At 36.3% G+C, this 19,190-nt stretch overlaps 1 protein-coding gene and 1 pseudogene across 2 annotated transcripts in view; one reads left to right on the top strand and one right to left on the bottom strand.

The window, feature by feature from the left end:
• Positions 1 to 19,190, top strand: part of Atg10 (autophagy related 10) — a 273,170-nt gene that overhangs the window by 32,419 nt on the left and 221,561 nt on the right. The gene's annotated exons all lie outside the window — the stretch shown is intronic.
• LOC143400020 (small ribosomal subunit protein eS27 pseudogene) lies at positions 1,189 to 4,640 on the bottom strand (annotated as a pseudogene).

Below are 19,190 nucleotides of genomic sequence, written 5' to 3'. Positions count from 1 at the left end.
TAGCAAAGGAGAAACACAGGGGACTCCTGTCCAGAGCCTGTGACTCTGCCCATCATGGGGAGCAGGGGGGTTTAAAAGAGGTGATTCAGAGAAAATGAGATTAGGAAGGAGAAGATGAAGGAGGAGAAGGTTAGTGAAAAAGTTAGGGAGATGATGAGTAAGGAGAAGGTCAGGGAGGAGAAGGTTGGGAAAAGGAAAAAACATGTACATTTCAAAGTGACAAGGGATATAGTCAAAGCATCAAGTGAACCCCTGTTACACCCATTTAAAAATTTAGTTTCTGTGTACACAGTATGCTTAGATTCCTTTCTGAGATTTAGTGACACTTTCAAGGTTCACTGAAAGAAATAAACATTTCCCATAGGTTCCTTAGGAACAATGTTGCTTTATGTAACAAATGCATGTGTTTTTTTGCAATACTTACTTTTGCTTAGCTTTTTTTATTTCCTCCTTCTCCAAAAGCCCTGCTCTTCCTCTTCTTCCTTCCACTAGAGATTGAATTCAGAGGCATTGTACTCCTGAGCTGTATCCCCAGACCATTTGTTTGTTTTTTGAGAAGGGGGATTGCTAAATTGCCCAGCTGACCTTGAATTTGCAATCCTCCCACCTCAGCCTCTTGAGTTGCTAATATTACAGGCATGTGCCACCACACCTGGCCTTACTTTTATTCTTCTTTTAATTTACTTGTAGATTTATATATACTCTAACTAATAATCCTTTTCATGGGGATTGTAAACATGTTACTGCTATTGGGTAATGCTGTATTTGTTTAAATATCTACTGTGAGTTAATGAAATATCATTTGTGGCTCTAAACATCACTAGATAAAGACTAAATATACTGCATTCATATAATTTCTTGATGAGACTAAAGTAGATTTTTTTTTTTTAAAGCTCATTTTTGGAGATTAGGAGGAAAATGCACTTGGAGCTGTGAGTAACATTTTTGTAATAAACATTGAATCCTAGTTAGTTATACTAGATTTTTTTCATTCATTGTTTATTAAGAGCTATGATTTGTCTCTTAAGCATATGCAAATCTTAAGCAATCATTTCAAGAAGAAAGGATTGTAACACTTGTGAGTTAAATACTTTTGAATATTGTTTTTAATTTTTTTATAAAATTTTTATCCAAAACATGTTTATTGGTTTGGTTTCTCATTCATCTTGATTCAGATTGCTTTTTGTGCTACTTCCTCCTGAAGGAACATTCTTCTGTAAACCTTGCTTTTCCACCTGTAGGCTGGCAGAGGACAGCCAACACACAAATCTACTTTTGTGCATAACTAAAAACTGTGGTGATTTTATAGCATCCTGGGCTTTTCACATCCGTGAAATAGGAATTGCGGCTCTGTACCAAGTGCTTCTTCTTCTGCTTCCTCCTCTTCTCTTCTGGAGAGGTGAAAGAGATTCTTTTCCCAAACCGTGTTCTTGTGGGGAGTGTCACTGCCAGAAAGTTGAACACTGTTTTTGTTTGTTTGTTTGTTTTGTACCAGAAATTGAACCCAGGGGTGCTTAAACATTGAGCCACATCCTCAACCCTTTACATTTTTTAAAAAAAAATTTGAGTCAGGATCTCACTAAGTTGCTTAGGGCCTTGCTAAATTGTTGAGGCTGGCTTTGAACTTGCAATCCTTCTATATTAACCTCCTAGGCTGCGGGGATTACAGGCATGTGCCACCATGTCCGGCTTCTGTAAGATGAACTATAATGTTTCTTTCAATATGATGGTTATTTTATGTTTTTAGGTGACCAAATCACAATCACGGGAACACAAATGAGTATAATTTTTCATGCACAGTTACATGAATAAAATGATTAATTTTTGTCCATGTGTAGTACTGGGGATTGAACCCAGGGATGCTGTACCACTCAGCCTCTTTTATTTTTATTTTATTTTTTTGAGACAGGGTTTTACTAAGTTGTCCAGGCTGACTTTGGACTTGGGATTCTCCTGTCTCAGTCTCCCATGTTGCTGAAATTTCAGGTGTGCACCACCATTCCTGGCAAATGAAATATTTAATGCTATAAACTAAAAGAGGTATCCTATATCTTGTTCTGCAATAAGGTAGTTTTACCACCGAGGCCAAATTATTTAAAATGTGCAGGGTTAAGATTTCCTTTTTTGAACAGTTCAGTGGACACTGCTATTGCTGAGTTCATTTCATTTTTTTTTTTTTTTTTAAGTATAAATGACTGCTCAGTCTTTTTCCTGGTGCCATTGGGTTTCAGTTAAATCTTGTGTACTAGGGAGCCATTTTCTATCTTTAAAGTGATTTGCTTGTCTGATCTATTTTGAATTACTTTCATGTTTGAATTTAGAAAAAACTTTCTTTAAAAAAATTTTTTTTTTAGTTGTAGATGGACAAAATATCTTTATTTTACTTATTTATTTTTATGTGGTGCTGAGGTCGAACCCAGTGCCTCACACATGCTAGGGAAGTGCTCTACCACTGAGCCACAACCCAACCTCTGAAAAAATTTTCTTGTATTTTTTTTTTAATATTTTTTTTGAGAGAGAATTTTAATATTTATTTTTTAGTTTTCGGCGGATACAACATCTTTGTTTGTATGTGGTGCTGAGGATCGAACCTGGGCCGCACGTATGCCAGGCAAGCATGCTACCGCTTGAGCCACATATCCAGCCCCTCTTGTATTTCTTATTACCAAGATCTGAGAGAATGTTTCCAAGTACAGACAAAATTCTAATCATGAATATTTGTAAAAATGAATAGGAAAATCACCAATTATCTTATTACCCTACTATAATTGTGGTTGTTTTGGTTAACTTCCTTATATGTAGGCTTTCATATTAGATACCTATACTCTTTTTAAAAAAATTTTTTTTGTTGTAGTTGGACACAATACCTTTATTTTATTTACTTACATTTTTTATGTGGTGCTGAGGATCGAACCCCGGGCCTCGTGCATGCTAGGTGAGCGCTATAGGCGAACGCTGTACCGCTGAGCCACAACTCCAGCCCCCCTAGATACCTATACTCTTAATTAGATAAATATTTCCTGGTTGAGTTTTTGTTTGTTTTTTTGGTACTGGGGATTGAACTTGGGGAGCTTTATCATTGAGCTATATCCCCAGCCCTTTTTATTTTGAGACTGAGACTCACTGAGTGCAAATTGCTTAGGGCCTTGCTAAATTGCTGAGCCTGGCCTTGAACTTGCAATTATTCTGCCTCAGCCTCCAGAGTTCTGAAATTACAGGCATGCACCACCCTGCCTGGCTTCCCAGTTGAGATTTTAATGGGTGTCTCTTTCAATTTACAAATTTGGAGTAAAATTGCATATCTATAGCATCATATTCCCTTTTAGGAATATGATATTTACTTTTTAAAGTCTTCTATGGAGTTTAAAATTTTCTTCATATAGGCTTTATAAATTTATTTAATTTGATCTGGGTAAGAATAGCATAGCTTTAGATCTATTGTTATTCAGAGAGAGACTAGGATTTTCCAAATTTTAAATTCTAACAGGTTATTGATAATATGTAGGAAAGATACCGATTTCTTACTGATTTTAATAGTTTTAAAAATAATTCTTCAGTGAATTATGTATCATCTGACAATAAAAATAATGTTTCTTTTCCAACACTTATGGCTTCATTTTGGTCATATTGTATTATTTATACTTGCAGAACAAATTGTACACTGCAGCAGAAATTGCATTTAATCTTGTTTTGCAGCATCCCTTTTATGCTCACAATGTTCTGTAAGTACACAGGACAGTCTTATTTTCTTCATTTTGCATAGAGATAAGTAAAATAAATGAATAAACTTAGCCTCAAGATAAAATTTGATGTGTTCAAATTTGAAGTAAAACTAGAACAAGAACCCAGGTCTTCAAACCACTATTGTCCATATTTCTTTATGTGATGTATTTCTCTAAAAAGCAAATTTGGGAGATGGGGTCAGTACAGGAGATTGAATTTTGGGCACTCGACCACTGAGCCACATTCCCAGCCCTATTTTGTATTTTATTTAAAGACAGGGTCTCACTGAGTTGTTTAGTGCCTTACCAAGTTGCTGAGGCTGGCTTTGAACTTGAGATCCTCGTACCTCAGCCTCCCAAGCCCCTGGGATTACAGTGTGCACCACTGTGCCCAGCTAAAATGTAAATTTTACTTGAAGTTTAATTATGTAAATAATCTCATGAATTATATCTCAAACTCAAAACTGAGCTCATTATTTTTCACCCTCCATATTAGTTGATCTATCTGAATTTTTTGTTTTAGTATATGGCTTCACCATCCTTTTGGCTTAGGTCATAAACCTAAAGGCTTTTATATTCCTCTGATTCCTCAATACCTAAGCTGAATGGGTAATTACATCAGTTTATTCTACCTTTTTTTTTTTTTTTCAAAGAGAGAGTGAGAGAGGAGAGAGAGAGAGAGAGAGAGAGAGAGAGAGAGAGAGAGAGAGAGAGAGAATTTTAATATTTATTTTTTAGTTATTGGCTGACACAACATCTTTGTTTGTACATGGTGCTGAGAATCGAACCCGGGCCGCACGCATGTCAGACGAGCGCGCCACCACTTGAGCCACATCCCCAACCCCAAGTTTATTCTACCTTTGAAAATCCAAATAGCTTACCTCTGCATCCTCTGCCCTTCTTGCCCATCACAACCATCTTTATTTAGGCTAATACAATTCCTCTCTTTGTCTCTGATCTTGCCCTCTGTCAACTTGCCTTCCACCTTGCCAAAGTGATCTTATAAAATGCAATTCCAACCCATTAGTCTCTGGTTCAAGTCCTTTAATGATTCCCCATTATTTCAGGATATAATTCAGGAGGCTACTTAGTGCTTATGTGTGTGTGTGTGTGTGTGTGTGTGTGTGTACGTGCGCACATACATACATGCATAAATGCATGCATATGTCTATTTTGGTACCAATATCATGCTGTTTTTGTTACTACAGCTCTGTAATATACTTTCAGATCAGGTATTGTGATGCCTCCTGCTTCACTATTCTTGCTTAGTATTGCTTTGGCTATTCTGGAAGACCACATACTTTGAAACTAAAAGCTTTACCAACATATGTGCTCAGTTTATGTGTAACTGAAGGTGAAAATATGCCATTCAGCAGATCTCTCTCTCTCTCTCTCTCTCTCTCTCTCTCTCTCTCTCTGTGTGTGTGTGTGTATGTGTATGTCACATACACACATATATACTACAAGAGATTGATCCTAGGAGCATTTTACCACTGAGCTACATCCCCAAACCCTTTTAATGTTTTATTTTGAGACATCACTAAACTGCTCAGGTTTTTGCTAAATTGTTGAGTCTGCCCTTGAATTTATGCTCCTCCTGTCTCAGCCTCCCAAGTTGGAATTGCAGATGTGAGCTTCCACACCTGATCATACAATGCTCTTGCCTTAAAAAGATGTACTTTTTGGAGTCTGATTTATTTCTCTCAGTTTAATGTTTGTGCATAACTTAGTTGCTATGTCAATGATTGATCAGAGGTTGTGTCCTTATAACCTGAGCCAATAAGTCTTTCACCATTCTTGACGGATCTTTTGGTAGGTTGAAGAGCACATGCAAAGCTCGAGCAGTTTAAAAGTCTGCCCTGTCTTCTAATTTCTCCCATATTCCTGTGCCTGTGCACAGCCTCTCCACCAACTAGGATGTATAGACAGCTTAGAACCCTTGGTTTCCCCTATGCATGGAAGGCAGCCAGCCAGGATTGTGAGCAGAGTTCATGCAGTATCTTAGTGTATCTCTCATTTGCAGGATCTCCTTGTTACTTTTCTGTTTATGTTGCTGATTGATTGCTTGTCTTAACTGGGATGGCTAATTGAGACTTGCTACTGATGTTGCTACTCTTCTGGAGTTGCTGCTGGATGGCATATTTTTACCTTCAGTTACAGATAAACTGAGCACATATGGTAGTAAAGCTTCTAGTTTCAAAGTCTGTGGTCTTCCAGAATAGCCAAAGCAATACTAAGCAAGAATAATGAAGCAGGAGGCATCACAATACCTGATCTGAAAGTATACTACTGAGCTGTAGTGACAAAAACAGCATGATATTGGAACCAAAATAGACATGAAAACCAGTGGAATAGAATAGAAGACACAGAAACAACCCCAATAAACTATAGCCATCTTATATTTGACAAAGTTGCTAAAAAGATATCCAGGAGAAAAGGCAATCTTTTGTAACAAATGATTTTGGTAAAACTGGATAGCTATATGTGGAAAAATTAAGTTAGACCCCTCTCTTTCAACCTGCACAAAACCCAGATTGAAATGGATCGAACACTTAGGAATTAGACCAGAAACCTTACAACTTCTAGAAGAAAACAGGATCAATACTCTATCATATAGGTGCTGGCACAGACTTCCTTAACAAGGCCTCCAAAGCATAAGAAATAAAACCAAGAATCAATAAGTGAGATGACATTAAACTAAAAAGCTTCTGCACAGCTAAGGAAACAATTAAGAGTGTGAAGATAGAGCCTACAAAATGGGAGAAAATCTTGACCAGTTACTTCTCCAATAGGGGATTAATATCTAGAATATACAAAGAACTAAAAAAACTTAATACCGAAAGAAAAATAACAACAATAACAATAACCCCAATAACCCAATCAATAAATGGGCAAAAGAACTAAACAGAAACTTCTCAATAGAAGAAACACTCAGAGGCCAATATATATATGAAAAAATGTTCAAAATCTCTAGTAGTCAGAGAAATGCAAATCAAACTACATTAAGATTTCATCTCACTCCATTCAGAATGGCAGTTATCAAGAATACAAACCCCTGGCCAGGTCGTGGGGTGAAAGGAATACTTGTACATTTGTAACAGGTTCACTTGATGCTTTGACTATATCCCTGTCACTTTGAAACATATATGTTTTTTTTTCTTTTTCCCAAACTTCTCCCTCCCTGATCTTTCTGATCTTATCCTTCCTGATCTTCTTTTCCCTTCTCCCTTATCTTCTTTTCCCTGATCTCTCCTTTCTGATCTCTCCTCCCTAATCTCATTTTCTCTGAATCATCTCTATAAAAGCCCCCTGTTCCTGATGATGAATCTCAGCCTTTGGGACTGAAGTCCTCTGTTTCTTCTTTGCTAGTAAAGCAATAAACTGTCTTTTTAATTTTTCTGAAAACTGTGTCCTCGTTTTTGGATTGGCAGCGGAGACAAGGACTGAGCTTTCGGCAACACATTGTTGATGGGACTGCAGACTACTACAACCACTCTGGAAAGTGGTTTAGAGATTCCTCAGAACTAGAAATGAAACCACCTTATCACCCAACTATCCCACTTCCAGGTGTTTTTCCAAAAGATCTAAAATCAGTTTAATACAGTGACATACCCACATCAATGTTTATAGCAGCATAATTCACAACAGCTAAATTATGGAATAACCCAGATGATCATTAATAGATGCATGGATTAAGAAATTGTGGTTTATATATATATATAAAATATACAATGGAGTCCTTCTCAGCTATTAAAATAATGAAATTATGGCATTTGGCAGTAAATGGATGGAAATGGAAAATATCATTAGCCAAACTCAGTAACTCAAAGATTGAATGTATTCTTTCATGCAGAAGCTAGAGTAAAATAAAGGAAAGAGGGAGAGAATGATAAGATTACATAAGGAGCCAATCATATACAATTATTAGACAAGTGAAAGGAAGTCTAGTTAAAGGAAGGAGAACTTGGGGGGTGGGCAGGAGGGAAAGGGAAAGAGAAAAGAGGTGATCATAAATTGAAATCGATTTCCATGAATGTCTAAGTTTGTTGGGATGAACCCAAGTACTAAGTTTAACCATAAAGATCTAATTAAAAAACAAAACAAAGTCTGAGGTCTTGGAAGAACCATTGCACTGATCACCTGGGAGAGATGGGCTAGGCTCCAAAGAGGAATGCCACAAACTAACATTGTTCTTGCTTGAATTCCAAAAGTTTTTCATAAGTAAGTACTTCTTCCTCTTGTTCTCCTCATCTTCCTCTTCCTTTTTTCTTAGAAAAAGGAAAAAGGAGGTTTATTGCTTTGCTAGCAAAGGAGAAACACAGGGGACTCCTGTCCCAGAGGCTGTAATTCTGACCATTGGCAGGAAATGGGGGTTTTTAAGGAGATGATTCAAAGGCCACATTCCATGTGTTGTAATTTACTTATTAATTTAGGAGATCGTCACTTCTGAGATCTGGTACTATCTCCAAAGTACGGATTACTTCATTCCTATGGTGGATGTGTACTAAAGGACAGATACAGCTGCCTAAAGTGGGGAAGAGAGGTAATCCTTTTTCCCCTGAGATTAAGGAGGGGAAGAGATTTGGAAGTAGCAGGGAGAGAGGAAGAGAAAGAAACATGTCCATTTTAAAAATAAGTTGCAGTGGCAGAGTAGCAAGGGCTATATTTAAATTTGTTTTAATTGAACATGAACGCATTACCTTTGTTTTACTAGTTTATTTATTTTATGTGGTGCTGAGGATTGAACCCAGTTCCTCATGTGTGCAAGGCAAGTGCTCTACCACTGAGCCACAACCCTAGCCCAGAAAAGGATATATGCAAAGCATAAAGTTGGCCACTGTCACATTTCCCCACTGTCAATTTCTATATTCCATTTCTATCAAAAAATGGGTGATGACGTCATCAAATTGCTTCCTGCTGAAAGAGGGCAAAGTTGGGGGAAGTAACCCAAAGACCTTGTTCTCTATCAGGTTGGGCTTGGGCAATTAAGGGTATTCAGCATCAGAGCAATCCAGAGGCACACAGTGGCAGATGGCAGGTGACTGGACAAGGCGTTCATAGTGCAGAGATCATGCTAAGACAACAAAAAATGAGACAACAAAGCATTGATTTTTTTTGTAAACAATTAGCACAAAACAATTAGTATTTTAGTCAGTCTCTGAAAATCATGAAGGCAGTAACTCAATCATATCAGTGAAAAACAGATCAAGTTTATCAATGTAGGAGGATAGGAAGATTTGTAGGTCTATGAGAGCAGGCTCAAATTAACTCAGAACAAACTTGCAACTCTATAGAGTCCTTTGTGATCATCATTATTAGACACTCCCTCAGAAGAACTCTTCCTTTATAGCCTTCAGCTTTATTTCTTTTGGTAGGGCTGACAAATGTACATCTTTAAGTTACATTAAAAAAAAAAAAAAACATTGTTTTTTCCTTGTAAATGTCCATGTAGGATTGTGTTTAGGCTAAACTGTCCTTCCAGGTATTTGAGACCAAGTTAGTCAAAACTGACCTGTTATTGTCTACTCTTAAAAGTCAGTTGAGATTCCTTAGAGATCACTTAGGGGTGTGTGCAAAGCCTCTTGGCTCCTTTAGCTTTCCTTTACCAGTGGTGTCATCTGATAGGATGGGTTAGAGTCTTGTTAATCATATGTGGCTTCTCTTGGAAGCATCAGGGATATTTCCATCTCTGATGACCCTCCTCTTTGTAGAATGTGCACTGGCTGGCTTCCTATTCTCTACAGTCCTCTTGAGCTCCCTGATTGGCAGATCAGGCGACTTTCCAGAGTTGCAGGGCCCAGAGAGGGATCCCATCATTCTCTGTGTCCTGGCTGAGCTTAGAGGGCAATGGACAAAACTTTGGCTGCTTTTTCCCTGGCCCTTTTACTTCCTTGACTTTGGTCTCCAAGTTTTTGGTTTTAAATATTCATCAGGCCATTTTCACCAGTCTTAAAGTGGAAGTAACAGGTAATAACTTCACTATATATAGTTCTACAATGCCGGGTGTGTTGGCACATGCCTGTAATCTCAGCAGCTCAAGAGGCTGAGGTAGGAGGATCACAAGTTCAAAGCCATCCTCAGCAACAGCAAGTTGCTAAGCATCTCAGTAATACCCTGTCTCTAAATAAAATACAAAATAGGGCTGGAGATGTGGTTCAGTGGTTGAGTACCCTGAAGTCAATCCCTGGTACCACCCCTCAAAAAAATATATAGTTCTGCAGTTACCCCTTTCATTTAATTGGGGTTAGTATTAGTCCTGGAAGCCAGCATTATATACTCTCTGTCCTATTGGTGATGGCTTATTATCTCAAATTAACTCAGGCTGTTTTATCATAAACAGTACCTCTGTAAAACACTAACAGAAAACTGTTATAAAGTTTACAAGGAAAACACAAAATGAAATTAACAGAGCAAAAACATATTCAATTTTTATAATAGCTATGAACCAAGAAAAGTAATTTTTATAATCTTCAACCTTTACTTAATTATGTATTATATCCCCTGTTTATTTGGAGATCACAGTAATCTTTACAACAACAATTGATCTTTTGAGCACAATTTTAAATGAACTAAACTCTAGCCTATTTTGGAGCCATTCCAACATAAAGTAAGGTGAGAGGCAGAGCCTTATCTCAGGTAAGGTGGGGCTCTTGACAAATAACACAATACATTACATCTGAAACATGAATCAAACAAAGACTAGGAGAGTTTTTAACTTTCTTTTTGTGGAAAAAGTGGCAAAATGTTTCCATGTTTACAATGTCACCTTTAAACAGATCAGGCTCTCCTATTACTCTCCAAAAATATATTTAAATTCCAATTCCAGTGTGAAGAGTAACACAAAATCATATACGTAACTTATTGACAACAGGTTACTTTATCCAGCTATAAAACATCAAATGACATGAATAAATACCAACAAATTTGTTATTTCTATATAAATCCAAAACTATTGCTATGAATAATTTTAGTTTGGAGAACACCAGCTTGGCAAAGTGCTCTCCCTAAGCTTTACATTTAACTAAGTTTAACTTAAAAATACCATTTAGAAACAATAGTGTATGGTAACTGTAATCATAGGTCTGCATGGATTAACAGTGCTAGCAAAAGTCCAGAGGCTGTGATTCTCAAAGAAGTACTTCTTTTTTTTTCTTATTTTTTTTTTTTTAGTTGTAGATAGACACACAATATCTTTATTTATTTGCATGTGGTGCCGAGGATTGAACCCAGTGCCTCACATGTGAGGCAATCACTTTACCGCTACCCAGCCCACAGAAATACTTTTTAATATGTTATTTGCCTTTGGTTGATTTCCAGATCTCTAAAATGATTATTTTTAACAATTTTATCTAACTTTATAGTTATTTGATAGAGAAAAGGATTTGAAGTCCTGAATTTGAAGTTCTGCTTCTTGAGACTACACAATGGTTGTTATTTGTACTTTTCCTAAAAACTTGTTCATTTGAATATCTTTTATATCACTTCATTTTGTGATTTGCAAGGTTTAGTGTTTTGCCTAGAATCACTATGTATATCTTTGAGATTAAATTTAAGCATCATCTACTTCAGCAGGCAACTGTGACCTTTCAAATTTGGCTTAGGTACTCCTCCCTGTTTTTTCATGGAATTTACATATAGTCTTGTACCGTGATTGTCTATATGCCTGCCTAATTGCTAATGTAGTCTGAGAGCTCCTAAAGAGTAAGGACTATTCTCTTTTATACATCCTTGGTACTTAGCATATATGTGTTTAATTGAATCAAAATATTATAAACTGCAAGGAATTCAGTCAATTTTTAAAAAATTTCTGTAAATACATTCCATTTTATAATATATTGTTTGAAATGAGTGGGTTATTTAGTGGCACTTAAAAACCTATTTATTTTAGAATTTATTAAGTAGTAAAATTCTTTTTTAGTGGAATGACCTTTCAGGTTAATATTACTATGTAATGTCATCATGACCTATAGGCTGCTAAATTGGTAAATTTGTTGATCTTTTAGCAGTGCTTGACAGAATTTACCATTCTTTCCTTCTTGATATATTTCCTTCATTTGATGTCTGCATTGTCTTGGTTTACCTCCTATTTTATGCTTAATACCTTTTCAGTCTCCTTTGCCATATCTTTTCCCCACAATTTCATAATATTAGGGCCTGGCTCAGTTCTGTGTCTTATTCTCATGACCCCAGTGATCTCATCATTTAAATGCTATCTAAATACCAATTAATCTCAAATGTGTACCCACTGCCCAGATTTCGCTCCTAAATTTCAGATTCATGAGGCCAACTTCTTACTTTCATTGGGGCTTACAAAATGATACCCTGAATTCCAAAGAATGATGACTTTGAACTAAAGGAGCAATGTGCCTCTCTCTGCCACCCGTCTACTGAGTATACTAATCATTACTCTTCAAAGCACAGGGAGGGGCTTCCTCTGAAGCTTCCTTCCCAGAAGGAGTACAATTGAGATGGCACTTCATTAACCAGGAAAGATTAACCTGAAGAAAGAAGAGACTCAAATTCTACATTCCCAGGACACTCTAATACATGACCAGGCAGCTATGAGCGACTACCTGGGAAACTTTATATACTTAATAAGACAAACCATGCTTTGCATTCTTCTCCTTATCTCTCCTGTAGCTTCTTACAAATCTCCAGGATACTCCAAGCCCTTCCCTATCCAGTCTCTCTTCTTCTCCAGAGGTTATTTAAGCCTCAGCCATCTGGACCTCAAGGGAGTCTAATACGTTGTATTTGAGTTCCATGCTGTGATTTTCCTTTCATGCACTTAAATCAATTTGTTATGTCTTTTTTTTTCTCTCATTAATCTGCCAGTACATTGTCAGTTCATTTCAGTGAACCTTCAAAGGGCAGAGGGGAAATTTCCCTTTGTCCCCACTTGACATTTCTGCTTTGATGTCTCTACTTAGATCCCAAAGTCAACATGTCCAAAATAAAGCCTTTATTTCCACACTTCCCCCCAATTTCTCACCTACCATCATCCAAACTAGTCTCTGAATTTGTGACAACTCCACTCACCCAGTTGCTCAAGCTATTGAAATTATCCTTAACTTCATTTCCCAAAGCACTGGGAAATCTTGTTTTATCTTCCCCTCCTAATATCCAGAATTAGATCATTTATCTTTTCTGCTACCACCCTGGTATAAGCTACCACCAGTGTTCACTAGGATCACTTTTGTAATGATCTTCTTGCTTTCACTCCTGCCTTCTTATAGCTTGGCTCCTTATAAAGTCATATTGTGTTACTTCTTAACTCAAAGTAAAAGCCAAAGTGTTACAGCTCTACAAATTGTTCAACTCTCTTTCCCACCTTTTTTACTCTCCTGACTTTACTTCCTATTTCGTAACCATCTAGACACAATAACCTCCCTTGCTATTTGTCACATGTCAGACAAACGCTCTTGCCTTGGGGTCACTGGGTTGACTGGTCTTCCATCTAGATTGTTCTTATTCTACATGTGGCTATCTCCCTTAGGTCTTTCATGTCATTGCTCACATATTGTATTCTTAATGAAACCTTACTGACCACCTTATTTAATGTTTCAAACCACCCGGCTTTTACCTGGCAGCCTCATTCACTCCTGGACACCACTGATTCCTCTTGTTCCACTCTTCTCTCTCTTTCTTTCTTTCTTTGTACTGTAGCTTGAACCTAGGGTGCTTAACTATTGAGCCACATTCCCAGCCCTTTCTATTCTTTATCTTGAGATAGGGTGTTGCTGAGTTGCTTAGGGCCTCTTTAAGTTGCTAAGGTTGGCTTTGAACTCGAAATACTCTACTTCACTGGGATTACAGGCTTGAGCCACCATGCTCAGCTGTACTTTGCTTTTTCTCTTACTACTATTCACCTTATAACATGTTCTGTGTAATTTACTTATCTATTATAGTCATCCTTTAGTGTTTTTTTTTTTACCCTGCTCAGTCTGTTAGGAAAGGGATCTTTTTTTTTTGTTTGTTGATATGCCCAAAGCAAGTAGAATATCATGATCATAAAGAAAGTGTGTAAATAAATATTTGCTAAGTGAATGATTGGATATCTGATTGTCTAGAAAAATTTTAAATTCACAAATTTTCTCAAGAATTTTATTAGACAAAGATTTTATTTTGTTTGAAAGTTTTTGAGAAATTAAAAAATGCCAGTGTTCCTTTATATTCTTTAATTGATGAATTAGGATCCATGAAAACATCATAGCATTTACATAAAAATTTAATAAGTATCATTCAAATAACCTCTTCAGGGCAGTCTTTTTAATAAAACTAGCATTTCTGTAGAAATGAAATTTTTCTATAATGATATGCAGTATAGTAGAATTTAGTGCATACTTTAGATTTAAAAATAACCATGTAACAGTGTGTTGAGTGGGGCCTTTTTATCTTGTTCCAGAATTACAGCTGAAACCCTAAGCTGAAGACAAAAGTCTCTAAGTAACTAATTTTCTATATTTGGGTTTCTATGAATAATCTTCAAGCCACTGGGGCCAGAAACTTGCCTGCAGAAACTGCCCCTAGGAACCATTCCTGTAGAACAATAATCCCCCATCCCATCCCAATAGGAACATAGGTCTCACCAGAGGGGGATTCACTGTTCTTAATGACTAACTATTTCCTCCCTTCTAAAGCCTACTTTTATTCTTCAAATAACCACTTGTGAAGAGTATGGGGTGCCTGCAGGTATGGAGTAAGAGTAGCCATTTCACTGCTTCCTTGGATATTTGCTTAGCTATGGATTTATTGATTTGCTCTTTTCTGCCTGAGCAGAGGTAGAGTTGAGAGCAATGGTGGGGCTAAAGGTGAAGGGAAAGGATACTGTTTAATCTGTTTTACTGGCTGCTTCATAGAGGAGCTAGGCTTGACCTGTGTTTTCCTATGTCTTGTTCAAGAATGCTGGTAGCCAGATAAAGGGACTTCAGCAGTGGTAGAGGGAGAATGCTGACTGCCTGAATAAGGTAAAATGTACCAGGGTAGGTCTCCTTGCAGGAGCCTTGGAAGAACCCCACAATCACCCTGAGGAAGCTAGCAGTTATGTGTTTGCCCCATGAAAGGATTTGGATACCCAGTTAGTGTCAGCCAGAGAAGCAATGGCAAACAAGGAGGACTATGATTTTATCCAGCTAAGGCCAGAGAAGACCTTCCCTCCTTCTAATTCTCAAGTCATGGGCTCCCAGAATTAGTGAAGGGTAAGCAATTTTTCTGAATAAGACCATGTTGCATTTCTCCATTCCAAGCTGCTAAGTATGTGGGTTAAACTATAGAGAGAAAAGTATTTTGAATTTGAGACTGAAGTAATTTAAGTATTAAAAATAATAATATAATTGAGTCTTAATATCTGAAGGATAGAGTTCTAATAATTGGAAACATCTAAAAAGTTATGAATGGGACCATGTTGTTTAAAGATTCCCAATATATATTAGTTAGGTTTTTGCTGATCAACAAACTATTACAAACCCAGTGACTTGAAACAACAACTATTTATTATTTCTTAGAAGCCTACCTCCTGCCCCCACCTTTTGGGTGCTGGGGATTGAACCTAGGGGCACATTACCATTGAGCTACATTCCCATCCCCCCCCCTTTTTTCCCCTTGAGACAGGGCCTTGTAATGTTGCCTAGGCTGCATCAAATTTGTAGAACTTCTGCCTCAGCCTTCTGAGTTGCTGAGATTATAGGTATGTGCCATAGCACCTGGCAGAAGTATACACATTGGTTGGATAGTTTTGCTGTTCTGTAGCAGACTCAGTTAATATCTGCTGGGATTGTTTATGTATTTGCAGTGAAATGAGGGTTGGCATGGGGTGGCTGGTGTGGGATAGCCTCATTTGGCATGGTTCTGCTTGGTTTTACCTTCTGGCCTGCTATCCTGAGCCTGCTGTCATTGTGGTGGCAAGGGTTCAAAGGGAGGAACTCTCTTAGACCTTTACTTGAACTTTTCACAGAGGCCAGTCTCTGAGTTAGTAATGGGAAGGCAATGCCAAAAGGCATGGAGTCCCTTGCTTCATAGGGAGGCATGAAAATTAGGATCACTAACTCAATGTGCCACACTTACCAGGTGGGAAAAAAACATGAAAGTTAAGGACAGTTATTAGAAAAGATAAAACCATTTTGTGTTTGTATTCTGAGGAGTAGAGACCCTTTAGTATATAGGTTGCAATTGATTTGGACTATATAGGTTTCTAAGACAGAAATCATTTATTTTTATATTCTTTCTCAATATATGAGTTTAACAAGTTAATTTTTGAAGCATCTTCATTTTTAAATTTAGGAGGTCATGCTAAATATGAATATTTATAATCTACTTAATATTTAAGAGGTAATACCTAAATTTGTTATATCTAGAGAAAGCTGTAGACACAAAATTTATGGCATTTGGAATTGAATTCCAAGAGAAATAACAAGGAAAATGGCAAGTGATTGCTTCTGGAGAGGCTGATCATAGTATGTGGAAAGATGAGAAAGGGGTTGGTGACTTTTGTTATGTAGGTACATTTGTGTGTATATTAATTTTTAAAGTATGTGATGGTTAACTTTGGTTAAAATGAGTAATAATTTTTAAAGGACAAAGTCCATTTTTAAAACACTATGCTGTTGTTTGCACATGATGTTTCATTTGATTTAACTTTCACAGTATCTTCATGAGTGCCTTTCTTATTTCTACTTTAGATGAGGAATGTAGGCTTAGAGAAATTAAATGACTTGTTCAAAATTTCATAATCTTTATGTTCAAGTCAGGGTCAAGATTAGAAAAAGGCTTGTATGCTTCTGAAGACTATCAGTTTAACTCCTAACTTTTAATTTGATATTCCAGTATTCATTGACTGAGTCAATAATCATTGACTGATTTTAATCTGCTCCATAGAGCTATTGTGCAACCAACAGAAACAATGGAACTGAAATATATGTGTATATATAAAAAATATATATGAAATATATATGTATAAATATATGAAATATATCTGTATATATACACATATATATGTACATATATATATATATATATATATATATATATATATATATATATATAAAATTCCATACAATATAAGTGTAAGGAGAAATATATATATACAAATATATGTAAAGAAATATATTTATATTTACAATCAAAATGCAATTGCTTCATATCAACATCTAGTCTTGAAATGGAAAAATAGCAGTTGGGCATATTTTACCAGTGAGAATATGATGAATATTCAGCATGATTCAATTTCCCTAAGGAAAATTATTTTTATTTAATCTTGTTAAGTATTATATTAGATACTTAGATTTCAGATGCTGGATTGAAGGAGCATATATAGTTTTTTTTTAAAAGTATACTTGTAGTATTAGAAAAGCATTTATTAATAAAATTGACTAAAAAGAACTGATCTGTTTTCACAAGTTTTCCAAGTTACCAATTTCCAGCTGTATTATCCTACTTTAGGTGTTAATTTTGACATAAACTTCATATACTAATTGCCTTTAACAGATGCCATAGATATTTATTGCAAAATGTCATTGAAAAGACAGATTTAATATATTAGTTTAGTACACATAGTGATTTAAAGATTAGAATACGTTAAATAAACTGTGTCAAAATTATAAATAAACTAAAATGAGTAAAATTATCCTTAAATTGCTAGACAAGTCTTCACATTTAATGTTACATTAATGAGTTTTGTACAGAGACTGTTTAGAATAAAAACCTTTTCATCAGATGTTGCACATATGCTTTCAGTGTTTGTTTTTCTTCAAAGTAAAACTTAATGAAACAGCTAATAAAACCCAATTTTGCTCCTGATTCTTGAAAGAAACAAGCCCTTGAAGTGCACCCGCTGTTTATTCTTTTGCACTGGTTTTTGCTACTTTTCACCATGTAAATTTTCCAGTAATGGAAAACAGTCAAAGCTATAAACCTTTTCTTCCAAGTTTTATAAACCCAGTGTTTATTTCTTATTTGTAGAGTGATTGCACAATGGAGACATGCTTTGCACACATACAGAGAAGTTTTGTCTCAGATCTTCATGTTCACCTCCTGCTGGCTTCACAGGGGTATGGAGCATGTGCATTTAAATGGATCTTTATTATGTAAATAACCAAGAACCATAATAGGGGCTTTAACTAACATAAATAAGAGAGAGAGAGAGAGAGAGAGAGAGAGAGAGAGAGAGGGGTGTTTCAAAGTGAAAGGCATGTATGAGACACCAACCCTGTTACTAAATTTCAAAGTGTGTTAGATTGATGAGTAGTTTGTGAAAAAGGATCAGCTTCTACAATTAGGAGTCTATAGAAGGTAGATGTCTATGAATTCCACGTGGTGTTTTCACAAGCAGAACATGTACCATTCTAGCTTCTTTCTATAGAGGATTGTTTGGTGACAAGGCAAGGTGAATATTTGGGCTAGGATGAGATTATATTTTAGGGCAATATTACTCAAAAGGTGGTCCTCAGTTGGTATCAGTGCAAGAGATAAGTACAGAAACTGACAGTGAGTGGATAGAAACTTTTAAGCAATTTGTTGGAGTGATTTTATGTCTATCAAGTCTAATAAATGGATTAGGGCTTGCAGTTTGTACATTTTAGATTTTTTATTTAATTTTTTCCTAGTAATTCATTTTTAGTGTTTTTCACAAAAGTATGTCTACAACAGATTGGAAATAAAAATCTTGATCTTTCACCACAGATGGTTTGAAAAGCATTTTGGTGGAGGATAAGATTTTCAAATGTTGATTTATGTCCTCTTGCCCTGTAATATGACGTTAGGTTTTAAACTATGAGCAAAGAGAAAAGACCATCATTTAAAATTCCAGTTTCCTAAGAAAACAGCTTGATGACACTGAATGTTTAATAAGCTAAATTTTGGTAGTAGAACCTGAAGAGAGAGATTCTGTGTTTCTCTGAAGGGCAAGTCCATATACTCCAGTGATCACTGAGTGGGTGTTGGTGTTGACATTTTCATACAAGTATTATGAAGGCTGGGTAGGATTTGTACCTCAATGGAGGTGGGCTGCTGCCAAAATGAGACTTTAAAAATTGGGGCAGCTTTTCAAGTGGAGGAAAGGGAAGAACAGAGAAAACTGAATTATCTACTTTGTGGTCCTTTAGAAGGGGAAGTTGGGAACTTCGGGACATCAAAGGACATTGGGTAGGTCTTGACAACAAAGTGGAAATAGAAATAGGAGAGCATCAATGACAAGTTTCATTTACTTCTCAGCTTCACCTAGGATATATCTTAGTGCTACTAAAAATCACAAGGCGTGCCTCTTTGGTATGTATTTTATTCATTGCTGATACCTGCACAAGCAATCAGAATATAAAACTGAGATTAATGTGTTATATAACCTTGGGTCATAAAAATGTTCGTAAGTCATAGAAATAGAGGCACAGAGTTAGAAGGTCATATAATTCACCTTGTTCCAGACATTGCTTCTATTAAGTCTGCTTATGATGCATTAGCTTTTTGTGGTGACTCTAT

This window comes from Callospermophilus lateralis, chromosome 5, assembly GCF_048772815.1.
Source record: "Callospermophilus lateralis isolate mCalLat2 chromosome 5, mCalLat2.hap1, whole genome shotgun sequence".
Taxonomy (NCBI): domain Eukaryota; kingdom Metazoa; phylum Chordata; class Mammalia; order Rodentia; family Sciuridae; genus Callospermophilus; species Callospermophilus lateralis.
The sequence above is the reverse complement of the archived record's forward strand: the minus strand, read 5'-3'. Positions and strand labels throughout refer to the sequence as shown.